Source organism: Hemitrygon akajei, unplaced genomic scaffold (assembly GCF_048418815.1).
Source record: "Hemitrygon akajei unplaced genomic scaffold, sHemAka1.3 Scf000057, whole genome shotgun sequence".
NCBI lineage: Eukaryota > Metazoa > Chordata > Chondrichthyes > Myliobatiformes > Dasyatidae > Hemitrygon > Hemitrygon akajei.
In genome coordinates, this window is record NW_027331943.1 from 5,724,458 (window position 1) to 5,750,517 (window position 26,060).

Here is a 26,060-nt window from a genome sequence, read left to right on the forward strand (position 1 = left end):
CCGAATAGACCCGAGAAAGCGCAGGCTGGTGGGTTGGCAAGTTTGCAGACGACACACAGGTTGGTCGTGTAGAGGATTGTTGAAGATTGCAGAGAGACTTTGATAGGATGCAGAAGTGGGCTAAGAAGTGGCAGATGGAGTTCAACCCGGAGAAGTGTCACGTGTTACACTTTGGAAGGAAAAACTCCAAGGCAGAGTACAAAGTAAATAGCAGGATTATTGTAAGTGTGGAGGAGCAGAGGGATCTGAGTACATGTCCATAGATCCCTGAAAGTTGCTTCACAGGTAGGTAGGTTATTTAAGAAAGCTTATGGGGTGTTAGCTTTCATAAGACGAGGGATAGAGTTTAAGAGTGGCGATGTAATGATGCAGCTCTATAAAATTCTGGTTAGGCCACACGTGGAGTATTGTGTCCAGTTCTGGTCGCCTCAATATAGGAAGGATGTGGAAGCATTGGAAAGGGTACAGAGGAGATTTACCAGGATGCCGCCCGGTTTAGAGAGTATGGATTATGATCAGAGATGAAGGGAGCTAAGGCTTTCCTCTTTGGAGAGAAGGAGGATGAGAGGAGACATGATAGAGGTGTACAAGATATTAAGAGGAATAGATAGAGCGGACAGCCAGCGCCTTTTCCCCAGGGCACCACTGCTCAATACAAGAGGACATGGCTTTAAGATAAGGGGAGGGAAGTTCAAGGGGGATATTAAAGAAAGTTTTTTTTAACTCAGAGTGGTTGGTGCGTGGAATGCTCTGCCTGAGTTAGTGGTCGATGCAGATACACTAGTGAAGTTTAAGAGACTACTAGACAGGTATATGGAGGAATCTAAGGTGCGGGGGGGATTATATGGGATGCAGGGTTTGAGGGTCGGCACAACGAAGGGCCTGTAATGTGCTGTACTATTCCATGTTCTTATCGCACAGGGTTACACATCAGTAGGACTAAAGGGATTCTTTGCACACGCACCGAAGAAATTTGGGACTAATACGTCAAATCTAAATGTGATTGCTGTTCAGTTGGTTAGCATATAAAGAAGCTGAAGTTACATAATCATCTGCCGTTTGTATTCAGTGGCTGGACGTAAGGGTGCCTACAGGAGCATGCAATGATATATTTCTTCGGCACTTACTCTGCAATGGTTTATTGAACGTTACACGACTGTGCTTGCCTGACTTTTCTTGTGGCAAAGAAATATGTTTAATAGAACATGTATACTTTTAATCAAAATTTTCCCTGCTTGATACACATTCTTTTTCAAATTTATTGCTATCGACAATTCGAATAAACGTGCCCGTTCCGCTGCTTCTAGATCTCTAAGCTGAATTCTAAGGGAATTCATTGCAAACGCAACAGAGATAAATAACAGTCAGGAATAGAAGTTTTAGTTCAGCCTTTGCAGGCTTACAAATATACCATGTCTGTGGAAAATGAAAACAATTCTAGTGTCCATAGACTTTGTTGAAATCCCATAGGATTGCGGACACTGCTCAAGTGAGAGGAAACATTCCAAGGAACCGAATAAAGAGGAAAAAACAAATAATAAAATAATCCGAATAACACATTTAGAGCACTGGTGGATGTTTATTTCTGTGTGATCTTCAATCGAGGGTAAATTGTACAAAGTTACAGCGACACGTTTGCTTGCCAACAAATACAAAGTCACTTTATAGACAAATGCTGATTCTGCCTGGATTAAAGCGCATCTGATCACTCCGACACATTGCAGACAGCGGAACAGCATCATCTGCCATACAGTGGAAATCTCTGTTTGCCTGCGGCCTGGGCTTTGTATGCGGTGTGGGGAGGCTTATGATCATCGGCCATACAGTGGAAATCTCTGTTTGTCTGCGGCCTGGGCTTTGTATGCGGTGTGGGGAGGCTTATGATCATCGGCCATACAGTGGAAACCTCTGTCTGTCTGCGGCCTGGGCTTTGTATGCGGTGTGGGGAGGGTTATGATCATCGGCCATACAGTAGAAATCTCTGTTTGTCTGCGGCCTGGGCTTTGTATGCGATGTGGGGATGCTTATGGACCGTAAGGAAAACATTGTATTTTTCTTACTAATTTCTGGTTCAACAGCATCAGGATTTTACAGGAAAGTGAGACGCAGTGCCCATGTTGAAGATTGGTAATCTAGTAGCATATCAGGATGACATGAAAAATAATAATCAGCCTCTTGTGAAACCACAGAAAGACCGTCGCAAAGAATACTTATTGACCACTCAGTGATCTGATCCGCATTGCGCTGGAAGGAACCCAGTTGCCGACAGTTAACTCCATCGTTATTGTCTCTGTATATCTCTCTCTGTCTTTCTCTGTCCCTCCTCTCTCTCACCCTTTCTCTCTCTCTCTCTTTCACCCTTTCTCTCTCTCTCCCTCCTTCTCTCTCCCTCTCTGACTGTCTCTTTCACTCTCACTCTTCCCTTCCTCCCCTTGTCTACCTTTCTTGTCCACCTGCTACTCCTGTCGAACATGAGAGCACATTTGCACAGATGGCTGACGGTCCTTATCTGTCTCAGAAAACCTCTACTTTCCACACTAATGCCGCTCTCTTTCAGAACCGCTGTTTTCTTCCATTCATCTTACACCAACCAAGATGGATCAAATGTGATTTTTGACTAATTTACCGCTTTGCTAACCCAGGTGTTTTAAGGAAAATGCATATATCTGCTCATTTTGGACTTATTTCCACTTCAAACTGTGCTAAACCAGTGCAGTGGGATATTTTTAAAATTTATTTTAGTAATTTCAGGATATGTGGCCACAGCAGCATTTATCTACACAGTTCTTCCTCAGCCACCTGGTAGACCAAGGGTTAACTCTTCCTGTAGCTTTACGGAAAATAATTAGAGTCTTTTCAGGGTAGGCTACTGACGTCACCGGAGATTATTTTTCTCTCTGTTTAATAAGAGCCCCGATCACTCGGTTCCCTCAGTTTCAGCGAGAGCAGCTTCCCCTGCCACGGACAGATAAGCGGAGCTGCAGTGTCAGGGAGAGTGAGGACGGACTGGCTCATTCTGTCATGGATCGGAATCCGGGAAGCGCAGCCTGGAATATAACGGGAAATGGGAGAAGTGTCTTCTGGATGTTTCCATACATTTCTACAGACTATTGGGTGCCGGTAGATTTTCGAGTTACATATGTTCTCGTCGCCATTCAAGTGGTTTTCTTCCCCGTCCTCGCCATTATTGCTCTTCCTGGTGAGTCTCTCTTTAATACGTCACCGCACTTTTCTTATCACGTGTACCTCTCATTCTAATAATTAATGATGCTGTCGCACTACAATGTGTTAATTAAACAAACCTTTTTCCTATGCACTTTGGTGGTTTTCTGTCCCGACGATCTCTGTTCAAGAGAGTATGTGTTGGCAGTGGTGTTGATACAGAGCAGGTTTACGAGAATGGTCCAGCGATTAAACGATCTCACGTATGAGGCGCGTTTGATGGCCCTGTGCCCGTATTTGCGTAATTTAAGCTGTTGTTAACTGAGACATCAACGTTTATGTAGAGAAGGTAAGAAGACAGTTTTGGAAGGGAAACACGTCAATCATGATTTAAGTAGCTTATGGTCCTGTGGCGTGGTCAGGCTGGCTCAGTTAATGCTCCTGATGTAATGGTTAAATTTCTGACGAGTAAACTTACTGACAGTCGCTCAGCACAGCAGCCTACCACCGAGACGTTGAACCATTGCATATAAAAATGGATCTCCGCTTTCCATTCACTTTATCCTCGCCGCGAGAATGTCTGCGATGAATCAAGATTTTGTTTCCCCTCACTTGAGGGTCAGTTGCAAATAAACTGGGTACCAACCCCTAGTCTTTCCGTGGCTAATCGGTCTGATCGGTCATCTGTAGTCCAAGATTCCCGTGAACTTAACCAGGTCCCTCCGCTGTCAAGACCTTCGGCCGTGCCGACCACATTATCGAGGTGTCTTTCGCATTTTGGCTCCTATCTCGCCCTATAGGCTTGCGGGAGTTCCTTAGAAAACGTCGTTCGTTCTTCACGTTTCCACATTGGGTGTCGTTCAGCAGCGGCATTACGTTCTCTAAACTGTGAACATTTATCTTAATGGCTCCGCTTCCGCGCGTTTTGCGTTCGCCAGCTCTGTATCCACATTTCTTTTGCTATCGTTTCAGTTGGCAGCGTGAGGCTGCCGCAGAATTGTGTTGGATAAATCATCTAATTATCTGCCTTCCAGCAGAAAGAATGACGTTAGTGTGACGACCCCTCCTCCGTTTCTCTCTGATCATCTCCAACAACATCGGTCGGATTAGAAAGTTAACAAATTCGTTAGTTCCTTTCCAACTTCCATGTGCTGACCGAGGTGCCGCTGAAGCAAAGGAAGCATTGTCTCCGGAATATAATCGCTGGTTGCATCTTCTGGCTCTGGCCACCCTCCTGCCCACTGTGTTCATCAAATGCATTTTCCGACTGGGACCCAAAAATTGTAAAATGCAATGATCTTTAATATATATTTTCACGCCAGCTGCATTTGACCGTGTGTAAAGCCTAAGGAACATATTTCTGAAAACATGATTTTTTTTCTGAGAACATGATAGACCACAGTAAATTCTTGAAATGCTGACCATGACGTATTGTTCTGGTGACAAATCAGTTTCACTGTTGCTGAAAAAATAAGGCATTTTCGAGACATTAATGACTGGCATAGGATTGTAAAGGCAGAAGTACAAGGAGGAGCTGGCGAGACTCGTGGTACGATTTCAAGGTAATACTCCCTCAATGTTGGCAAACAGGAAGTGATGTACAAAAATAAGGTTTTGGACTACATCTGCAAATTCAGCCGCCCTGGCTAAGGATCAGGGACGGGAATTTGCGCCTCAGCCAGAGATGGTGGGTGTCAAGGATAATTATTTCACGGAGATTCCGCGGAGCATCATTCGGATCTTTTTCCCTCAGCATGTACGGAATTTCACAACCATCGGCCGTCGTTACCTGTGTTCTTCGCTTTCCGTTTCGTTGCTGATTTTCGATCGAACAGATTGCGCTAAGATTACACTACTTTGCAAAATGGTTCAATTTTATTCAACTGGTAATCGCTACGATTACATTATTCCGTCAGGTACACTCATTTCAATCATTGACACACATTACACTCGTTTTAAGAGAGCTCTTCCTGTTGTATTTGCCCTGACTGTTTATTCTGCTTCGCAGTGAACATGGTGACCATATTCATCCTGTCTCGGGGAAAGTGCGGCCTCTCCAGAGTTGTCACTTGCTATCTGGTTGCCATGGCAGCGGCGGATCTTCTGGTTCTTATCCTGGACCTGATATTGAGCAAGATTCCACTTACGTACATTCATCCCTTCGTTTTCGACCGCTCAATGCCCAAGGGGTGTAATATCCACGCTGCTCTGATTTACACCGCAACCGACTGTTCTGTCTGGTTCACCGTCACGTTCACCTTTGATCGGTTTGTCGCCATTTGTTGCCAAAAGTTGAAAACGAAATATTGCACGCGGAAAACTGCGTCCGTGGTTTTGGGGACAGTCACTGTGATCAGCAATTTAAAGAATATTTACTGGTATTTTCGACTGTCAGAGAAATACACATGGATAATTGCTCCATTCATTTGTCAACAGAGATATCAGTTTTTACATTTCACGAATCAAATTGACCTATTTTATTCCTTCCTCACCCCTGTGCTCCCATTTGTGCTGGTTCTGGTTACGAATGGAATCACTGTCAGGCACGTCTTAGTCACCAGCAGAGCCCGCAGGAGACTCAGAGTTCCCGGTAACGGACAGAGTGCCAGAGACCCGGAGATGGAGAAACGCAGGAAATCCCTTGTTTTATTGCTGATGGTCTCGGGTAATTTCATCCTGCTGTGGGCACCTTTCAGTGTGTTCTCCGCATGGGATCGGCTGAATTATCTTCCCATGCGTTTGCTTCCGCCAGATTCCCTTCTAGAGCTGGGCATCATTCTGCAGCTTCTGAGCTGTTGTACAAACACGGCCCTTTACGCCGTTACACAGGCCAAGTTCAGGGAGCAGCTAAAGAATGTGGTAAAATCTCCGCTTGCCCTCATTGTTCCGAAAAAATCGTGACTTAGCGGCGTCGCCCTCCAGATACCACTATATATTGCGGGCACTTTCTGTCCCTCTTGGCCCGGCGATATCCTTATTCCTGTCACACCTCACAAGCGGAAATTGCATAGACAAGCCCCTTATGCAGCTGCAATGCTGGTCCCGAATTCGCTGGCTCATGTCCATTCTCTGCTCTACTGATTGTCGTGCATTTCGCCCCATGGTTCCACCGTACATTCCTCCGTCCTCCCGATTCGTTGGTCCAGCTGCAAGGCCATATTCCTGCGAGGACATCCGTGTTCCCGAAACAACCTGTTCATTCCCGACAGTGGCGGCTGAATTGCTGCTGCGAGTCCATTGACAACTGAATTGGTGCCTCTTCCTGCAGCCACGCTGAGCTCGTCAGTCTCATCTACACGGCCTACAACTTGCCACACCGCCCTCAGATCAGGTTGTACCCGTTCCGACACCAATCTTGTCTCTCGATCTCTCTGTTCCCAACTCCAGGGAGAGATTATCTACCGACATCTTTTCCAAAGTCATGCTACTGACTCCAACAGTTATCTTGACGATACTTTCTGCCAAACGGACACTCGCCGAAGTGCTATTCCATTCTATCATTTCCATTGATGAGAATTTCATCTCCAGACATTTTACAGTCAATGGAGATTCCCTTCCACCACGATCGATGCTGCTGTCACCATTCTCTGACGCATTTCCCCCAGGTACCATCACTCCATCCCACCCAGAATAATAAAAGAGATTGGGTCTCCTTGTCCTCAGGCAACACGCCACGAGCCTGCACATGCAAGATATTTTACCGTAACTTCCACCATCTCCATAGCCACTCTACCACCAGGCACGACTTTCCCTCCCCCATCTCCGGTTTCTGCTGATCGTCCTCTGCGCGACTCCATTGACTACCAGCGGTCCGCACAAGTCTCCCTTATTCCTGCAACCGTACTGCAGACATTATTTCCAGCAGGTACTGGTTATTCCTGGACAACGGAGATCACACTGGCGAAAAAATGCATTTCCAGTGTCCGCTGTATTGCAAGAAATAAAATGCTGATACTCCATCCAGCTACAATCGTCAAAAACCCATTGTCATCAATGATGTCATTTACAATCCCTGTTGCCGCGGACAGAATTGACCTGAAAGTTGTTATGGGCTAGATATTATCGAGGTTGGAGGAGAGATAGTTTTGAACAAGGGCCCCATTGAGTGCCCACACGGACAGAGGGAGATAGGAACATTATTTGTTGTTATTCTGATCTCAATAATATCGGGAATAGCCCAAAATGTTCACAGAAAAAGCTCGCTGTTTTATTTTTAAGTATCACATGGTATCGTGTTTATACTTGGAGGGATCTGATGTGACCGGGTCTTTTCCCGACACATAAATAGTTCTACTAGTGGTGACATTTTCACACATGAATCAAACTGCTTATCCTGTGAATCTCAAATATAACGATAATACCTGAATACGAACACGTCCGTCAGCTAAACCATACTACTAAACATGAATCGCAGATATCAGTGGCAGTAAGGACAGCGGTCATCCAGACCCAATTCAGATTAGATTGGAATAAATGTGTTGAACTGGCAATTGTCGCTGAACGAATAACAGGTACAGTGCCTGTAAAAATATTCACATCCCCCGCCCGCCCACCCCTCCCCCACTTTGAAGACCCTTGTAGCCATAGGCACTCGCATGGATCCCGGCTATTCCTGCCTTTTTATTGGCTACGTGGAACGGTCCGTGTTCCAAGCCGACAGCGGTGTCACTGTCCGAAATCTCCCGCGGGACACTGACGACAGCATTGCTGCTACTTCCTGGACGCTGCTCGTTGATTTCATCAACCAGCTCCAATTTCCAACACGCCTTTAGTTTTACCTGATCCATTTCCAATCTCTCTTTCTCTGTCTTCCGAGCCAGCTTATCTACTGTCGTACATCATAAGTCCATCGACTCACACAATTACCTGAACTATACTTCTTCCCATAGAACAATTGAACCATAGAAGCCTACAGCACAGTACAGGCCCTTCAGCCCTCCAGGTTGTGCCGACCCATGTAATTCTTTAAAAAAGTACTAATCCCACACCACCCCATAACTCTCCATTTTTCTTTCATCCATGTGCCTTTCCAAGAGGCTCTTAAATACACTTAATGTTTTAGCCTCCACCGCCATCGCTGGCAAGTCATTCCAGGCACTCACAACCCTTCGTGTAATAAACTTACCCCAGATTTCTCCCCTAAACTTCCCTCCCTTAATTTTGTACGTATGCCCTCTGGTGTTTGCTGTTGGTGCCCTGGGAAACAGGTACTGACTATCCACCCTATCTATGCCTCTCATAATCTTGTAGACCTCTATCAAGTCCCCACTCATTCTTCAACGCTCCAAAGAGAAAAGTCCCAGCTCTGCTAAACTTGCTTCATATGACTTATTCTCCAAACCAGGTAACATCCTGGTAAATCTCCTCTGCACCCTCTCCATAGCTTCCACATCCTTCCTATAATGAGGTGACCAGAATTGAACACAATACTCTAAGTGCGGACTCGCCACAGAATTGTAGAGTTGCAACATGGCCTCTCTACTCTTGAACTCAATCCCCCTGTTAATGAAGCCTAGCATCCTATAGGCCTTCTTAACTACCCTATCAACCTGTGCAGCGACCTTGAGGGATGTATGGATTTGCACCCCAAGGTCCCTTTGTTCATCCACACTGATAAGTAACTGACCATTAACTCTGTATTCAGTCCTCTGGTTTGCGCTTCCAAACTGCATCACCTCACACTTGTCCGGATTGAACTCCATCTGCCATTTTCCTGCCCAACTCTGCCGCTTGTGTATATCCTCTTGTAACCTTCTACTACCTACAGCTCCATCCACAACTCCTCCAATCTGCGTGTCATCCGAAAACTTACTCACCCATCCTTCCGCATCTGCATCCAGGTCATTTATAAAAATCACAAAAGGCGGGTCCCAGGACGGATTCCTGCGGCACTCCCGTAGTCACCTACCTCCAGGCAGAATACTTTCCTTCTGTAACACTAACCCAACAGGCCGGTATATGTCTAGGGGAAAAGGAGATCCAACCGCTCTCCAACTCCACCTCCCGTACACGCAGGTGCTGTGAGAATCAAGTTTATGCCTCGCATACACACACAATATCAAACTCACACCAAATACCTTTATGGAATACACTTTAAAGATTTTACTAAAACTAAAAGAGTACTATGCAATACAGTATATATGAAGGAAAATAAATAAAGTAAAAGGCGCCAACTTATCAAAGTTCAGTCAGTTTAGTGCACATCGTTGGAGCTCAACCATCGAACCATTCGACCCCTCGTCACTCTCCTCCGACCTCCACGTCCTCGCACCTGGGACCACCCGGCTGGTCGACCGAGCAGTGCGGCGCACGTCCACCTTCCTCGGCGTCTTCTTCCCGACTCCCCTGAAAACCCGCGAAAACCCCCAAGCTCCCAGCCCCACAAGCCAAAATAACATTCCCCATTGGTTAAAAAATGAATACAATCCCCATATCAGCAAGTCCAAAACCAAACAACTGCGTGAGAAAACACTTATCAGACATAAAAGCATTCCTACTCCAGAAAACCAAAGAAGCCATTTTAATTAACATACCCTGTACATTGTACACTTCTACAGCTACCCTCTTCTTTCTGCCATTAAGCCAATTTTTTATCCAAACAGCTAAGGTTCCACATCCCAATGCCTCATGACTTTCCGGATGAGTCTCTCAATAGGGACCTTGTCAAATGCTTTGCTAAAGTCCATGTAGACCACATCCACGGCCCTACCCTCATCAATTTCTTTTGTTACCGCTTCAAAAAACTCAATCAGGCTCCTGAGGCACGATCTTCCCTTCACAAAGTAATGTTGACTATCCAGGAGTAGAATGTACTTCGCCAAATGCTCGTAGATCCTATCTTTAAGGATCCTTTCCAGTAGTTTGCATACCACCGACGTAAGACTCATCGGTCTATAGTTCACTAGTTTCTCCCTATTGCCTTCTTTAAACAAAGGAACTACATTTGCCATTCTCCAGTCCTCCGGCACTTCCCCTGCAGCCAAAGAGGATTCAAAGGTCATAGCTAATGCTCCTGCGATCTCTTCTCTCAATTCCCAGAACACCCTGGGGTGTATCATATCCGGCCCTGGGGATTTATCAGTCTTAAGCACTTCATCTTCCTTAATCTCCACATTCTCAACTTCGACCTCATCCTGACCAAGATCCTTTTCACTTGTGAATACTGAAGCAAAGTATTAATTTAGGACCTCCCCTAACTCCTCTGCCCTCTTTATACCATAGCGGTCCCACCTTCGTTCTCGTCATCCTCCTATTCTTCACATACGCATTGAACGCCTTGGGGTTCTCCTTAATACTACATTCCAAGGCCTTCTCATGCCGCCCTCGAGCTCACCTAAGTCCTTTCTTTAGTTCCTTCCTGGCTACACTATATTTCTCATAAGCTCCTCCTACTTCCTGCTTCTTATATCTAATATATGCTTCCTTTTTCCTCTTGAAGTGTTGCCTCACATGCTTTGTCAGCCACGGCTCCCTCTTCCTATCATTTTTTCCTTGCCTCAGTGGGACAAACCTATCCTGAACCCAGCTCAAGTGATCCATAAACTTTTCCCACATTACTTCTGTGCTTTCCCCTTTGAACATTTGTTTCCAATTTACTGTTGCTAGTTCCTGCCTCATCCCTTCAAATTTAGCCTTTCCCCAGTTAAGCACTTTACCATTTAGTCTGATTTTATTTCTTTTCCATAGCTAGGCTGAAGCTAAGGGAGTTGTGGTCACTCTCACCAAAATGCTCCTCCACCAAGAGGTCTGTCACCTGACCAGGTTCATTCCCCAGAACTAGATCCAGTATAGACTCTCCTCCCGTCGGCCGGTCCATATACTGTGTCACGAATCCTTCTTTAACACGCCTGACAAGTTCAGCCCCATCTATCCCCCTTGCACTCAGGAGGTACCAGTCAATATGAAGGAAGTTGAAGTCACCCATAACTACTACCCTGTATTTCCAGCATCATTCTAAAATAAGCCTGCTTATCTGCTCCTCGGTGTCTCGAGGGCTATTTGGGGGCCTACAGTCTACTCCCAGCACAGTGATTGATCCCTTCCTATTTCTGACATCCACCCACGCCGACTCAGTGGACACTCCCTCTGCAGCGTTCTCCCTTTCTATAGCCGTGATATTATCCCTGACCTGCAATGCCACTCACCCACCCCCACTTTTCTACCTCCCATCCTATTCCTTTTAAAAAAACTGAACCCCGGGACCTACATCATCCAATCCTGCCCTTCCTTCAACCAAATTTCGGTAACAACCACAACATCGTAGATCCACATCCTAATCCATGCTCTAAGTTCATCCTCCTTGTTCCTAATACTCCTAGCATTGAAATAGACACATTTCAACCCCTTTAACTGGCTACAATTATGTTCTGTCCCCTTCCTCATCAACTCAGAACTCGTCGCATCATGCTCTTGTCTTTCTACCATAATCCCTTCACTCTCATTCTGATTCCCACCCCTCCCCCTGCCAAACTAGTTTCAAGCCTCCCCAACAGCTCCATCAAACTTGCCCGTCAGGATATTGGTCACCCTGGGATTCAAGTGCAACCCGCTCGTTTTGTACAGGTCACACCCGCACCAAAAGAGGTCCCAATGATCCAGAAATCTGAATCCCTGCCTCCTGCTCCAATCCCTCAGCCACGCATTTATCCTCCACCTCATTCTACTCCTATTCTCACTGTCGCCTGGAACAGGCGGTAATCCCGAGATTACTACCTTTGAGGTCCTGCTTTTCAACTTCCTTCCGAAATCCCTGTAGTCGTCTTTCAGGACCCTTTCCCTTTTCCTACCTATGTTATTGGTACCAATATGTTCCACGACCTCTTGGTGTTCTCCCTCCCACCGCAGGATATCTTGGACGCGGTCAGAAACATCCCGGACCCTGGCACATGGGAGGCAAACTACCTTCGGAGTTTCTTTCCTGTGTCCACAGAATCGCCTGTCTGAACTCCTGACTATAGAGTCCCCTATTACTACTGCCTTCCTGCCTTCCTCTTCCTTTCCCTATCCTTCTGAGCCACAGGGCCGGTCGGCATAACTGTCTGTGTGCTTTTATCTATCTATCTATCTATCTATCTATCTATTTATCTATCTATCTATCTATCTATCTATCTATCTATCTATCTACTCGTCTGTCTTGCTGCCTGACGTCTGCTGTCTGTTTTTGTCTGGTTGTGCTGTATCAGATATTGCGAATTTGATGGAGCGGAATTGACAAGGCGATTATCAATCAGAAGCACTGTGGAGTTTGAGAAATGATTACTTTCTCAGTATTACTGGACAGATTTACAAAGGCTGACTGAATGTCACGATCCAATAGGTAGCGGGTGGGTAACTAGCTGTCTCTCACTTGGTGCCACAGATTTAGCGGCATTGATGATATATTATTGGAGGGACCTCAAGTGCGAAAGGTAAGTGAACGTTCACATGATCTGGCTGAGAAAATGTAGCACTGCGAGCGGATAATGAACTAAAATGAAAGTTAAAATTTTCAGCCATAATGTGGCGTCTGGACACACAGAGTAACAACGTACAAGGAAAGATTCAGGAGAAGATGAAGATTAACATCAAGTAATCTGTTCCCAACCAGGGAAGAGTTCCAGCGTTATTATTCCAACATATGAAAGGATGCCTGTCATTGACCCCTCTGGCACCAGGCTCAGAAATTGTGCCTTAATCATCTCGTTTAGCTCTCAATCATTCCCAGGTTCCACTACCTACAAACACCTGCTTTCCATCAGCAAAGGCAGTGTAAAAATCCTGTGACCACAACTAGGAGCTGGCAGTTTGTTAGTCGACTCGTGTATGAGTAACCTCGTTCCATGCATCTTAGGACTATCAGTCTAGCATCGGTTCTGAATTCTCTACAAAAACCAAGACTCCGGGTAAAGACTCCTTTGGCACCCATTCCACGGTCGCTACGACGGTAACGCCTCCCGACTCAGCCTCCGCGCCCGTGTTCAGCACTTGGGTTCGTTCCACCGCCACGTCCTTTCGACACTGCCATTCAAGTCTCCACACTGCTCTCCGCTGGGGAATGGTTAGATGCTACTGTTCCTTTAATAATCATACTGCAATTGTCGCCTGCCACCTTCGCTCATGGAAAGTTCGCCGACTGAGTACTGAGTGTTCACTTGTTCTCCACCATACTTAGTTCTCATCCGCATGACCATAAAGCTCCCCATCTCCTCATCTATCCTTCCGGTAGAGTAGTAACACCTACCCCCCGCCCCCCGTCCCCACACCATACCAGACAATGATTCAGCCTGTCAGAATCCTCTCCAGAAGTTGTTTGAGTTTATTCTTTAATCTCCTAATGAAGTACTGGATAGCCGCTGTCTTGCCTTCCTCATAACTGCATCGATATGTCGGGACCAGGTTAAGTCCTCAGAGATCTTAACACCCAGGAACCTGAAACGGCTCACTCTCTCCACTTCTGATCCCTCTATGAAGATTGGTACCTCTCTCCTTCCTGAAGTCCACAATGAGCTTTTTCGTCTTACTGACGTTCAGTGCAAGGTTGTTGCTGCGACACCACTCAACTAGTTCACATATCTCACCCCTGTTCGCCCTCTCGTCCCCATCTGAGATTCGACCAACAATGCTTGCATTATCAGTAAACTTTATAGGTGGTATTTGATCTGCTGACTCGATATGCACATGGATGTAAGGAAGATCGAAGGATATGGACATGGTAGGGAGGAGGGATTAGGGTTTGAGTGCCTTTGATTTGATTTTTAGCTGGTATGACAATGCATTGTGGGCCGAACGGCCTTTTCACGCGCTGTATATTTTCAGGCTCTACGCTCTATGATATCTGTAAATTTCTCCTAAATTTTCTTTCCATATGTAAAAACACGCGTTTGCAGCTCTGGGCTCTAGTGGCGCAATCGGTTGGCGAGCGGTGCTTATATGGCATCGGCGGAGAAATGCCGAGTCTGTGAGTTGGAGCCTAGAGCGCTTGTGACTTTTAATGCTTGCAGTGCCCGGGTGACTCAGCATCTCTCAAGCTGAGCATTCCACTAAAATGTTACATTTGATTATGTGCTTCTGAGATAAACTACGTTATTTGTATTTAACTACGAATCGATGCACCTTTGAGTGTGATCTGAGCAGGAGAGTGTATGTTTACAAACGTTGCAAGAGATCCTCCCTCATTCACTAAAAGGCATGTGCCCGCAGGGCTACAAACAATCTCCCTGCTTGGTTCTTTAGTTCAACACGCGCAGCCTCACTTTCCGTTGTTGAAAGTGTCTGAACAGATGGTTTCTTTGCTGAATTAAGGCAGAATTGTCCCCCACATTCATGTCTTCTTAGTTCAATTAACTAAATGGTGAAGCAAAGATCTCTACCTTTCCTGAAGCCATGCTTCAGAAATCCTCTAATTACACCTCATCTTGGTTCGTTGTGTTGTCGATTAAACTCAATATTGACTTGCATCGGCGAATTGTTTCAGGCACCTGCGAAAAAAAGAGATATTAATCGTAGCCTCAATAGGCACAAATGGTATGGAGATGCTGACATCTTTCTCCCCCTCTCTCAACATGAATCTGCATTCGTCTGTACCGAATTATAAAATAATTCTCACATATTCGGAGTTCACCAAGCCTCTGTTAAAAAGACGACAATTCCTTCGTTTCTGCTGATGTCCTTCCGGCTGGAGAGTGATCACTCCACTGTGACCTCAGAGCCGATCGACTTGCCGCTCCCTTCCTGAAGGCTGTTGTTACCGATATAATTTTCCTTCACAATAGTTGTTTAATTGGCCGTTGATGTTTTGGTCTGGTTGCGATCCGACCGAACAGATTGGATGGTGATCATTAATGAAATATCAGTGTGATGGTGTGTCTGGTGTCAGTGCGGACTCGGTGGGATGATTAGCCGTGATTCGTTACTGTACAGCTGGCATCATCTCACAAGTAACCCTGGCTTGTAACGCGTCCTGTTGTATATAAATGTATCGGCACGTGGTTCACTCACTTCCTTCAATTAACTTGTAAACTGAGGTGAAGAGAACGGACGAGGCAGACGGGTGAGAAAGCTTAAAGGCACTGTTAAATTGAGCACGTGAGCCCGAGCGCCACCCTGTGGAGACTACTAGAAGCTAGAGTACAGAAGGTGTTTTAATTCCTTGCCTATTAATACAACACAGTTCAATTGACTGCCACATGTCGCGCCTTAATCAACACTCGACAGGAAATTGTTAATGCATATCTCTGTATATGGCGCATAACCAGAGAACCATCGAACATCACAGCACAAAAACAGGCCTTTTGAACCTTTTTGGCTGTGCTGAACCATTTTTCTGCCTTGTCCCATTGACCTGCACCTGGCACATATCCCTCCATACACCTCGCATCCATGTACCTATCCAAGGTTTAATTAAATGTTAAAAGTGAGCCCGTATTTATTATTTCATCTGGCAGCTCATTCCACACTCCCACCACTCTTTGTGTGAAGAACCCCCCCCTCCCAATGATCCCTTTAAACTGTCGCCCTTCACCCTTAACCGATGTCCTCTTCTGTGGTGTAGTGGTTATCACATTCGCTTCACACGCGAAAGGTCCCCAGTTCAATCCTGGGCAGAAACATTGTTTGGGCTTCAGTGCTTCAAATGAACTTGAGACTCAATTTTTCAGTTTGTGTTCAAGTTTACTGTCATGGGCATCCAGGTGTAAATATAATGAACATTCGCTTTTCTAGCAGTAGCGCATTGTATTTCAAACCTGGCAAAGGTAAATTAAAGAAAGAAGAATTAATAGAAATTATATATAATTTCCAGGAGAATATAAACGGATTTAAACCTGAGGAGGTTCGTAGATAACGTACATTGCGTAACGGGAGAAGCAGCCTTCAAACCCATTGCCATGTATTGTCGCATGAGGATGCACTGTGGTTTCAACGGAGCTCGCATCTCAAATGTTCCCATCCAGACAAACATCAGGAAGAATAACCGTGTGCTGCAAAATTTCAAAACTACTTTAAAATGTTAAATCGCTTTCTTTTTCCTCCTCCTGTATTCCACTCCTTCCTAGTCCCACCATACAGTCTCTCTGGTCAAATTCTCCACCACAGTCTTCTAGGTTCCACCATTCCGTCTGACTCTCTCTCTCTCTCTCTCTCTCTCTCTCTCTCTCTCTCTCTCTCTCTCTCTCTCTCTCTCTCTCTCTCTCTCTCTCTCTCTCTCTCTCTCTCTCTCTCTCTCCCTCTCTCTCTCCCTCTCTCTCTCTCTCTCTCTCTCTCTCTCTCTCTCTCTCTCTCTCTCTCTCTCTCTCTCTCTTCTCTCTCTCTCTCTCTTTCTCTCTCTCTCTCTCTCTCTCTATCTCTCTCTCTCTCTCACACACACACACACACACACACGCATTCAATCTCTCTGCTTCTCTTTGTTGGCTCTGTCGCGAGCAGCACCACAGCCACCCCACGTCAGCCGCGCAAATATTTGTGCTTCGTACAGTTTAAGCCGCGGTGGAAACAGTTGGTAACATCAACACCTAATATTTTCAGGTCTCGAACCAGCGATCTTCCGATGATATTGCAGCGCAGACAGAAGCCAAGTGTCTTACCATTGGTATCGCACATTCCATTCCAGTTAAAGGACCAGGGAGGAAGGACTGATCACAACGCTGACATCGCAGTTCTGCGGGAATATCCGAAAGTATGGTTAAAACCTTCCTGTATAATAACGGTAATGTAGAACAGGAAAACTGGATACTGTTTAGTTTTGAAACGAGGTGACGGTGGGAGATCGCATATCGGTATAGAGTTGGGATCACGGTCCTTTTCAATAGATCGAATTTGTTGTGATTCCATGTAAAATTAAAGCATGGGCGAAATATCCCACTCCTGCATAAGGGTGAGTAAATGGCCGTGGAGGTTCTTCCGCAAGGTGAACTTCAGCAATAAATACTTATCTCGGAATACGCTCTGCCCCTGACTCAACGTTTAGAATTACACCGAAATAACTCCCGATCTTTCCCCAGTTACACTCTTAACTATACCACCTTATAAAACCTTACAGCCAATCATTCTAATCAAACCGGCCACAGTTTTATTGTTTAAGATTTCGGCAACGTAATGACCAGTGATGATTTACTCGAGGATCCCCACAGCGGATGTGAAATGTTTGAAATGTATGCCACTCAAAAGTGATCAGTGAAAATGTATCCGGGGTTATCAGTGGAGTGCAGTTGAAAAATAACACCTCGCCTTTGGGCGTTAAGGAACAGATGGATGGTGTATTGACAGTAATAATTTGTCCTGCTCAGCAGTCAAGAGTTTGCGTGTAAAATTCCATGGCAACATTTGAGGTTTTGTGCTTCTTCGGTCCGGATCTTGTGCCGCTTTTCCACCGCCTCATGTACAGTGACATGCAAATGTTCGGGCAGCCCTGGACAAAGATTCTGTTACTGTGAATAGTTCAGTGAGTAGAAGATGAACTGATCTCCAAAAGCCATGAAGTTAAAGATGAAACATTCTTTTTCTCCATTTTAAGCAAGATTAGTGTATTATTTTCGTTTTGAACAATTTCAGAGTGAAAGAGAATAAAAGGAGCACCAAGCAAAAGCTCGGGCACCCCAAGAGATTTGAGGTCTCAGAGAACCTTCACCAGTGTCTCAGACCTTTATGAGCTTGTGAGGGCTCTGGCGTGTTTACTGTCGTCGTTAGGAAAGGCCAGGGGATGCAAATTTCAAAGCTTCATAAATACCCTGACTCCTCAAACCTTCTCCCAACAATCAGCAACCATGGGCTCCTCCTGGCAGCTGCTTAGAAAATAAATAAATGATGCCCCAAAACAAGAGAAGGCTATAAGAAGATAGCAAAGAGTTTTCAGGTAGCCGTTTCCTCAGTACGTAATGTAATTAATATATGTCAGTTAACAGGAGCGGTCTGGAAGACCAAGAAAACTTTCCGAGAGAACTGCTCGTAGGATTGCTACAAAGGCAAAACAAAACCCCCGTTTGACTACAAGAGACCTTCAGGAAGATGGAGCAGCCTCTGGAGTGGTGCCGCACAAATATAACCGTCATGGAAGAGTCATCAGAGGAAAACCTGTCCTGCGTCCTCACCACAAAATTCAGCGTCAGACGTTTCAGAAGGAACATCTAAACTAGCCTGATGCATTTTGGAATCAAGTCCTACGGACTGATGAATTTAAAATATAACATTTCTTAGGTGTTCTATATGCATAGAAAGGTAAAATATATACTATATACTAAAACAAACGTTTGACTAACTGACGCTAAATAAACCGATATGCCTGTTCCGACTTCAAATCCGTTTTAAAAACGGTCTCAAGAACGGAACTCCCTCATAACCCAGGAACTGCCTGTATTTTAAAATCCTCTCTAGATTAATTTTCATACCTAATACCATATAACCATATAACCATATAACAATCACAGCACGGAAACAGGCCATTCCGGCCCTCCTAGTCCGTGCCGAACTCTTAATCTCACCTAGTCCCACCTACCCGCACTCAGCCCATAACCCTCCACTCCTTTCCTATCCATATACCTATCCAATTTTACCTTAAATGACACAACTGATCTGGCCTCTACTACTTCTACAGGAAGCTCATTCCACACAGCTATCACTCTCTGAGTAAAGAAATACCCCCTCGTGTTTCCCTTAAACTTTTGCCCCCTAACTCTCAAATCATGTCCTCTCGTTTGAATCTCCCCTACTCTCAATGGAAACAGCCTATTCACGTCAACTCTATCTATCCCTCTCAACATTTTAAATACCTCGATCAAATCCCCCCTCAACCTTCTACGCTCCAATGAATAGAGACCTAACTTGTTCAACCTTTCTCTGTAACTTAAGTGCTGAAACCCTGGTAACATCCTAGTAAATCGTCTCTGCACTCTCTCTAATTTATTGATATCTTTCCTATAATTCGGTGACCAGAACTGTACACAATATTCCAAATTTGGCCTTACCAATGCCTTGTACAATTTTAACATTACATCCCAACTTCTGTACTCAATGCTCTGATTTATAAAGGCCAGCGTTCCAAAAGCCTTCTTCACCACCCTATCTACATGAGACTCCACCTTCAGGGAACTATGCACTGTTATTCCTAGATCTCTCTGTTCCACTGCATTCCTCAATGCCCTACCATTTACCCTGTATGTTCTATTTGGATTATTCCTGCCAAAATGTAGAACCTCACACTTCTCAGCATTAAACTCCATCTGCCAACGTTCAGCCCATTCTTCTAACCGGCATAAATCTCCCTGCAAGCTTTGAAAACCCACCTCATTATCCACAACACCTCCTACCTTAGTATCATCAGCATACTTACTAATCCAATTTACCACCCCATCATCCAGATCATTTATGTATATTACAAACAACATTGGGCCCAAAACAGATCCCTGAGGCACCCCGCTAGTCACCGGCCTCCATCCCGATAAACAATTATCCACCACTACTCTCTGGCATCTCCCATCTAGCCACTGTTGAATCCATTTTATTACTCCAGCACTAATACCTAACGACTGAACCTTCTTAACTAACCTTCCATGTGGAACTTTGTCAAAGGCCTTGCTGAAGTCCATATAGACTACATCCACTGCCTTACCCTCGTCAACATTCCTCGTAACTACTTCAAAAAATTCAAAAAATACAATGTAAATAGTTGGTATACTGCATTGCTTAGGGAATAATGACAAGAAAAATAGTCTACATGCTCAAACAACGAGTCCTGGAGAGAGATCTTCTGGGTTTTCTCGATCCACGGTTGGTTGAATCCGCGGATAAGGAGGTCCGACTGTACACTTTGTTGAAGGCGTAAACAAGATTCTAAATGGGAAATAAATTCAAATATCGAAGGCACAAAGACAACTGGGAGACCCTGTGCAGGATTGCCGAAAGGGTAAACACAGGCTGAGTTGGTAGTAAGGACGACAAATGCAATGCCAACATTCATTTGGAGAGAACCAGAGTACAAGAGTGAGGCTGTAATGTTGAGGCTGTATAATGCATTGGTCAGACCGCTCCTGGAACAAGATGAACAGTCTGTGTCCCTTATTTAAGAACTGATGCCCTGAGATTGGAAAGGGTCCAGAGGACGGTGACGAGAATGATCCCGGAACGAAAGCTTTAATGTATGAGGATCGTTTTATGACTCTGCCCCTGTACTCGCTGGAGATTAGAAGGAGTTAGGGTTTTCTTTGAAAACTATCAAATACTGAAAGGCCAAGGTAGACTGGACATGGAAAGGATGATTCCGATTGTGGGTGAGTTTAGGGTCAAGAGAGCACAACCTCAGAATATTAGGACGCCCTTTAGGACAGGGATGAGGAGGAAGTTGTGTCACCAGAAGGCTATCGATATGTGGATTTCATTGCGGGGATATCTGTGGAGTCAACTCAGTTGGTAATATTTTAGAAACTTAGAAATCCTACAGCATAATACAGGCCCGTCGGCCCACATACCTGTGCCGAACATGTGATAATTTTGTAATTACCTGTGGCTATATATAGCCCTTTATTTTTTTAAGCTTCATGTACCTGTCCAGGAGGCTGTTAAAATACCCTTTTATATCCACCTCCACCATCGTCGCCGGCAACCCATTCCACGTACTCACCACTCTCTGCGAAAAAAAACCCTAAACCTGACATCTCCTCTGTACCTACTCGCAAGCACCTGGAAACTGTGCCCTCTCATGCTAGCCATTTCAGCCCTGGAAAAGAGCCTCTGACTATCCACATGATCAATGTCTCTCATCCTCTTATACACCTCTATCAGGTCACTTGTCATGCTCCATCGCTCCTAGGAGAAAATGCCGACTTCACTCAACGTATTCTCATAAGGCATACACTCTCATTTAGGCAACATCTTTGTAAATCTCCGCTGCACACTTTCAATAGTTTCAGCATCCTTCGTGTAGTGAGGTGACCAGAACTGTGTACAGTACTCCAAGTGGGATCAGACCAGGGTCTTATAAAGCTGTAACATTACCTCTCGAATCCTATTCTTAAGCGGAGATAGACAAGTATTTGTTTATGAGGCGTGCCAGAGGTGACGGCGAGAAGGCAGGAGAATGGCATTGAGAGAAAATATAGCAGCCATAATGGAACGGACGGAATGGCTGAATTCTGCATCTATATTGTCTGGTATTATGGCCAAATTATTAACAAACGTTAATCAAAAAAAGTTGATTTTCATGATTCCCAGCCAAGCACTCTATGTGACAAAAGGTGAAGGCTCGGAATTCTAATAAGTGATAACTTCAATATTTCATCCCCCAGATAAACCTGCCTCGACTAGGATTGGATTCGAACCCACGCGTGCAAAACACAATGGATTAGCAGTTCATCACCTTAACTTTGCGGCCACCTCGTCCGCACTTCAACCATTGTGTTTTATTGCTATGAGTTTCTTTCCGATCACTTGCAACCCCTGCTTATGATTCACACGTTTGTTTTCATATTCCAGTTCTATTTTCCTTGGCTGCCATGGTTACCAGAATTCCTAGGCATAGATAAGAAAGGCCTCGGGGGATATGCCCCAACCACAGGAGAATGGAACTATCTTTTGTAGGGAAGTCAGACACTCTGATCGTGCTGAGTTGAAAGTATCGATCCCGTGCATATTAAGCCCGAGCACTTGTAAGTGTTTTCAGTTGTGCAATGAGCAGTGGGCAGGTGTGCAAATCTCCTGGTCCATTTGTAACTACTTTATATCCAAACACAACTACATTGTAAAATATGACGAATTTTCCATGAATCAAGCATTTTAAAACGGAGGTATAAAAAAGGTATTTAAATATTTTTTATTAGACTGACTTAACTTTATTAGTTACACTCTTCACATACACAAGGAGCAAAAATCCTTACGTTATATCTCAGTCTAAATGTACAATGCGCAATTTTATAGTAAGTTATAATAAATATATGTACAACTGTATAGTTAATATAACATAGACATACAGTTGTGTAAGCATGAATTATCCATTCAGATGTCCTGGTGGAAGACGCTGTCCTGGAGACCGTTGTTCCTGGCTTTTATGCTGCGGTACCATTTCCCGGATAGTAGAAGCTGGATCAGTTTGTGATTGGGTTGACTCGGGTCTGGAATGGTCTTTCGGACGCTTAATACACACTTGTCTCTGTAAGTGTCCTGAATAGTGGGAAGTACACATCTACAGATGTGCTGGACTTTCCGCAGCGCTCTCTGCAGGGTCCTGCGATTGAGAGAAGTACAGTTCCCAAAAGTGCCAGTGATGCAGCCTGTCAGGATGCTCCCAAATGTGCCTCTCATGAAAGTTCTTAGGATCTGGGGCCCACGCCAAATTTCTTGAACCGTCTGAGGTGAAAGAGGCGCACAGCCAGTATGTACAGACCACGTGAGTTCCCCGGTGATGTTTATGCCGAGCAACTTAAAGCCGTTCAACCCCTCAACCCAGGTACATTGATGTCAATAGGGAAGAGCCTGTCATTTGCTTAGTACAGCTGAAAATACATTTATTAACATGTTTTGTTTTAACTAAGTTGTGGCACGTTAGTAAATTAATTCAACCGAAACATTTAAAATTCGCCTGATTGCAAAAATGTGTCTTCGCACTTAATACAGCGTAATTGCAGATAATAATAATAATAATAATAATAATAATAATAATAATAATAATAATAATAATAATAATAATAATAATAATAATAATAATAATAATAATAATAATAATAATAATAATACTTTAGTGATCCCGCGTGGCCTAGTGGATAAGGCATCGGACTAGCAACCTGAAGGTCACTAGTTCGAGCCTCAGCTGAGGCAGCATGCTTGTGTCCTTGAGCAAGGCACTTAACAACACATTGCTCTCTGACGATACCGGTGCCAAGCTGCTTGGGTCCTCGTGCCCTTCGTTTGGACAACATCGGTGGCGTGGAGAGGGGAAGGCTTGCAGCCTGGGCAACAGTCGGTCTCTCATACAAAACCTGCCCAGGTCTGCGCCCCGGAAAAACCTTCTAAGTCGCAAATCCATGGTCGTACGAGACTAACGAATCCCTATTATTAGTGATCTCGAATGGGAAATTCTTTCATTAGTGCCGTAACTTTTAAAAACACACTATCGAAGAACTTAAGACTCTTTGGATATATAGGGATTGTGAATGTTCCTGAGATTTAGCTAAAATCAGCAAGATGGAGTTTGCAGCGCCGGGTGGAATGCAGCCAAAATATTGTGATCTCGGTCTAAGTTCAAAGTCAAGCAATGTTCTTGTTAAGTGTTTTTAGTTACATACTCTGTGTCTATATAATGAAGCGTGTCTACAAGCTAAGCAGAGCCCCTACACACCGCTCTCAGGTGCAGAGGCTCTCTGTGATATCATGTATAATAAAGTCCTTTAGTCTGAAACATCTCTCTGAGTCTGCCTGATTTGTTCTGTCTGCTGCTCCAGAGATTTATCTGCAACAAATTGGCGACGTGGATGGGATCCTAAATTTAGTCTCCCAGCTGAAAGCGGGAGGCTGGAAGAGCGGGATCCAGAAAAGGAACCCTAAGCGGAAAAGGAAAAGCAAGACTAAAAGGGGCCGACCAAGTTGGGAAGGGAAATCTGTCTTCTAGTTGAAAGGGGGAGACTGGTGCCCTGAGTCCTAGCTGAAAGGGGGTCGGCAAGGGGTGCTCGTGTGGGTACCAAGGTAGCTCCGATCAATTCCGTAACCGAACTCAAAGACCCGTGGAAAGACAGAGGAAACACAGCGGTCAGCGCTCTCGATATGATTCCGTGTGACATAATACGAACGCTCGGTATAGTCACTCTCTTTTTCAAAAAATGGGAAGTGCCAGCAGTCGAGCGTCTTATGCTGCTCCTGCGGCGAAACCTCGACGGCTGGAAACGCAAGGAAAGACCTTGAAAGCAAGAGAGAAGGTGGAAAAACGAATGAAGACTGTGAAAAAGACCCGGCAGAAGGTAAGAAACACTCTGGTACCCCCAGGGTCGCCAGCGGACACCGTAGTAAGAGGAACCCGGGATACCCTGTAGGCTGTAAACTTTAGCAGTGATCTCTACAGGTGTTCTCAAGGAGGCTGGCCCTATGTGGCAGACTTAAGATCCCCCTGATTCAGAGTTAGTGGGATGTAAAAGCTAACTGGAATGGGGACCCTAATTGGGATTTTGAGCATGATGGGTCGTTTTGAAAAACGGATGTTGGTGGCCAAGAAGCACCAACTCACCCAAACTGAAAGAGAAGGAGGAGCAGGGGCAGGAGCTGTAGGCGGACGCGTGTTAGAGGTTGAGACAGGGGGTGGAAGGGATGGGGCGACTGGATCTAAAGTAAGCACGCGCTTGCGAACGCGCCGTGGCGGGGAATCGCAGCCTGTGCCAGACTCGCAGATACTGCAAGCGCCAAAAATAATGATTAGAGACGTACCCATACTCAAACCCTGGACTGACTCAGAGGCCCGGGATATTGTGGTTGAAGCCCCTAACCCGTTAAAAAGGCCGGCTGCATTCCTCAGTCGGCGAGAACAAATGTGTGAGATTTACAAACCATGGTACATTACAGCACAGAAACAAGTCTTTTGGCCCTGCTTGGCTGTGCCGAATCATTTTTCTGCCTAGTCCCACTGACCTGCACCTGGGCCGTATCCCTCCAAACCCCTCTCATCCATATACCTGTCTAAGTTTTTCTTAAATGTTAAAAGTGAGCCCACATTCACCACTTCATCTGGCAGCTCATTCCACACTTCCACCACTCCCTGTGTGAAGAAGCCCCCACCCATGTTCCCTTTAAACTTTCCCCCTTCACCCTTAACCCATGACCTCTGTTTTTGTTTCTCCCCTGGCCTCAGTGGAAAAAGCCTGCTTTCATTCACTTTGTCTATACCCTGTCACCACCGAGAGACTGGCCCGGATCTGGAATGATGAACAGACCCCGGCGCATGCGCAAGCGTTGTGCAAAACGGCAGCTGACCTGCATGAGAGAGTGCGACAGGCGCAGTGGGAAGCGAGATTATGCATCCTTTCCAACCCGGTGATGGGGTATATATAAAGGAGCTAAAAAAGCTCTCTCTTTCTCCTAGGTGGAAGGTCCCTTACACAGTGCGGATAATAACCCGAACCGCGGTGAAGGTTGAAGGAAACGGAGAATGGATTCACGCTACGAGGTGCAAACGGCACCAGGAGTTGGAAGACAAGAAAGCATGGAGCTGACAAACCAGATGCATTTATGGGGACTGATACTGCGGGGAGTCAGTGTGGCCTTGTCCAGAAATACCTCTTTGTCTTTATGTCACACTTATGCCAGTCATTAAGGTGAAGAGTTGGACTCTTGTTGGTTGTGTGTAAAGATACCTCAGCATGCTGCCCACCCCTGGAAGGGGTCCCCATGAACGGAAGCGAAAAGCTCTCTGTGCAACTTATGAACCTATTTAACACATCCTATTCCAGCTTTAGAACGAGAGATTGGCAGAAGGACTGTGATGTCAGCGAAGGGGATTGTGGATGTGCCTGTTTCAAAGGATGGTACCACCCTACCCCGACGCAGGAGAAAAGGATGCGCTCTTTCGAGTTAGTAAATACACAGAAAACTGTGAATGGAATTTGTTACTGCAATACGGCGGGGGGAGATGGGACATTTTTGGGTCATAGTTCTTGTACTGAACGGAGAGTGGGTCCTCCTGCGCTTACTCCTAATGGGATTTACTGGGTATGTGGGGAAAGAGCTTGTCCTTGGCTTCCAAGGCCGCCAGGCGAAAGTGGGAATGTGTCCCCAGGAAACTGGACGAGCTGCTGTAATCTGGTCTATATATTGCCCTCCATGCATCCTATAAAAGATATATCGCAACATCCTTATTGAATGCGAAGTAAGCGAGGGATGACTGAAAGTGAAAGGTTTTGGATGATAGCATTTCCCTCATATGGTGTGGCCCGAAATTCGCGAAAAATTATTAATAT

The 26,060-nt window shown here is 45.2% G+C and overlaps 1 protein-coding gene, 1 long non-coding RNA gene and 1 other non-coding gene across 3 annotated transcripts in view; 2 read left to right on the top strand and 1 right to left on the bottom strand.

The window, feature by feature from the left end:
* LOC140721496 (uncharacterized) overlaps positions 1–26,060 on the bottom strand; it is a 1,502,390-nt gene that overhangs the window by 1,218,008 nt on the left and 258,322 nt on the right. The gene's annotated exons all lie outside the window — the stretch shown is intronic.
* Positions 1–26,060, top strand: part of LOC140721492 (uncharacterized) — a 692,273-nt gene that overhangs the window by 506,469 nt on the left and 159,744 nt on the right. The gene's annotated exons all lie outside the window — the stretch shown is intronic.
* trnav-cac (transfer RNA valine (anticodon CAC)) lies at positions 15,677–15,749 on the top strand. The gene has a single exon. It is a non-coding gene; the product is annotated as a tRNA-Val (tRNA).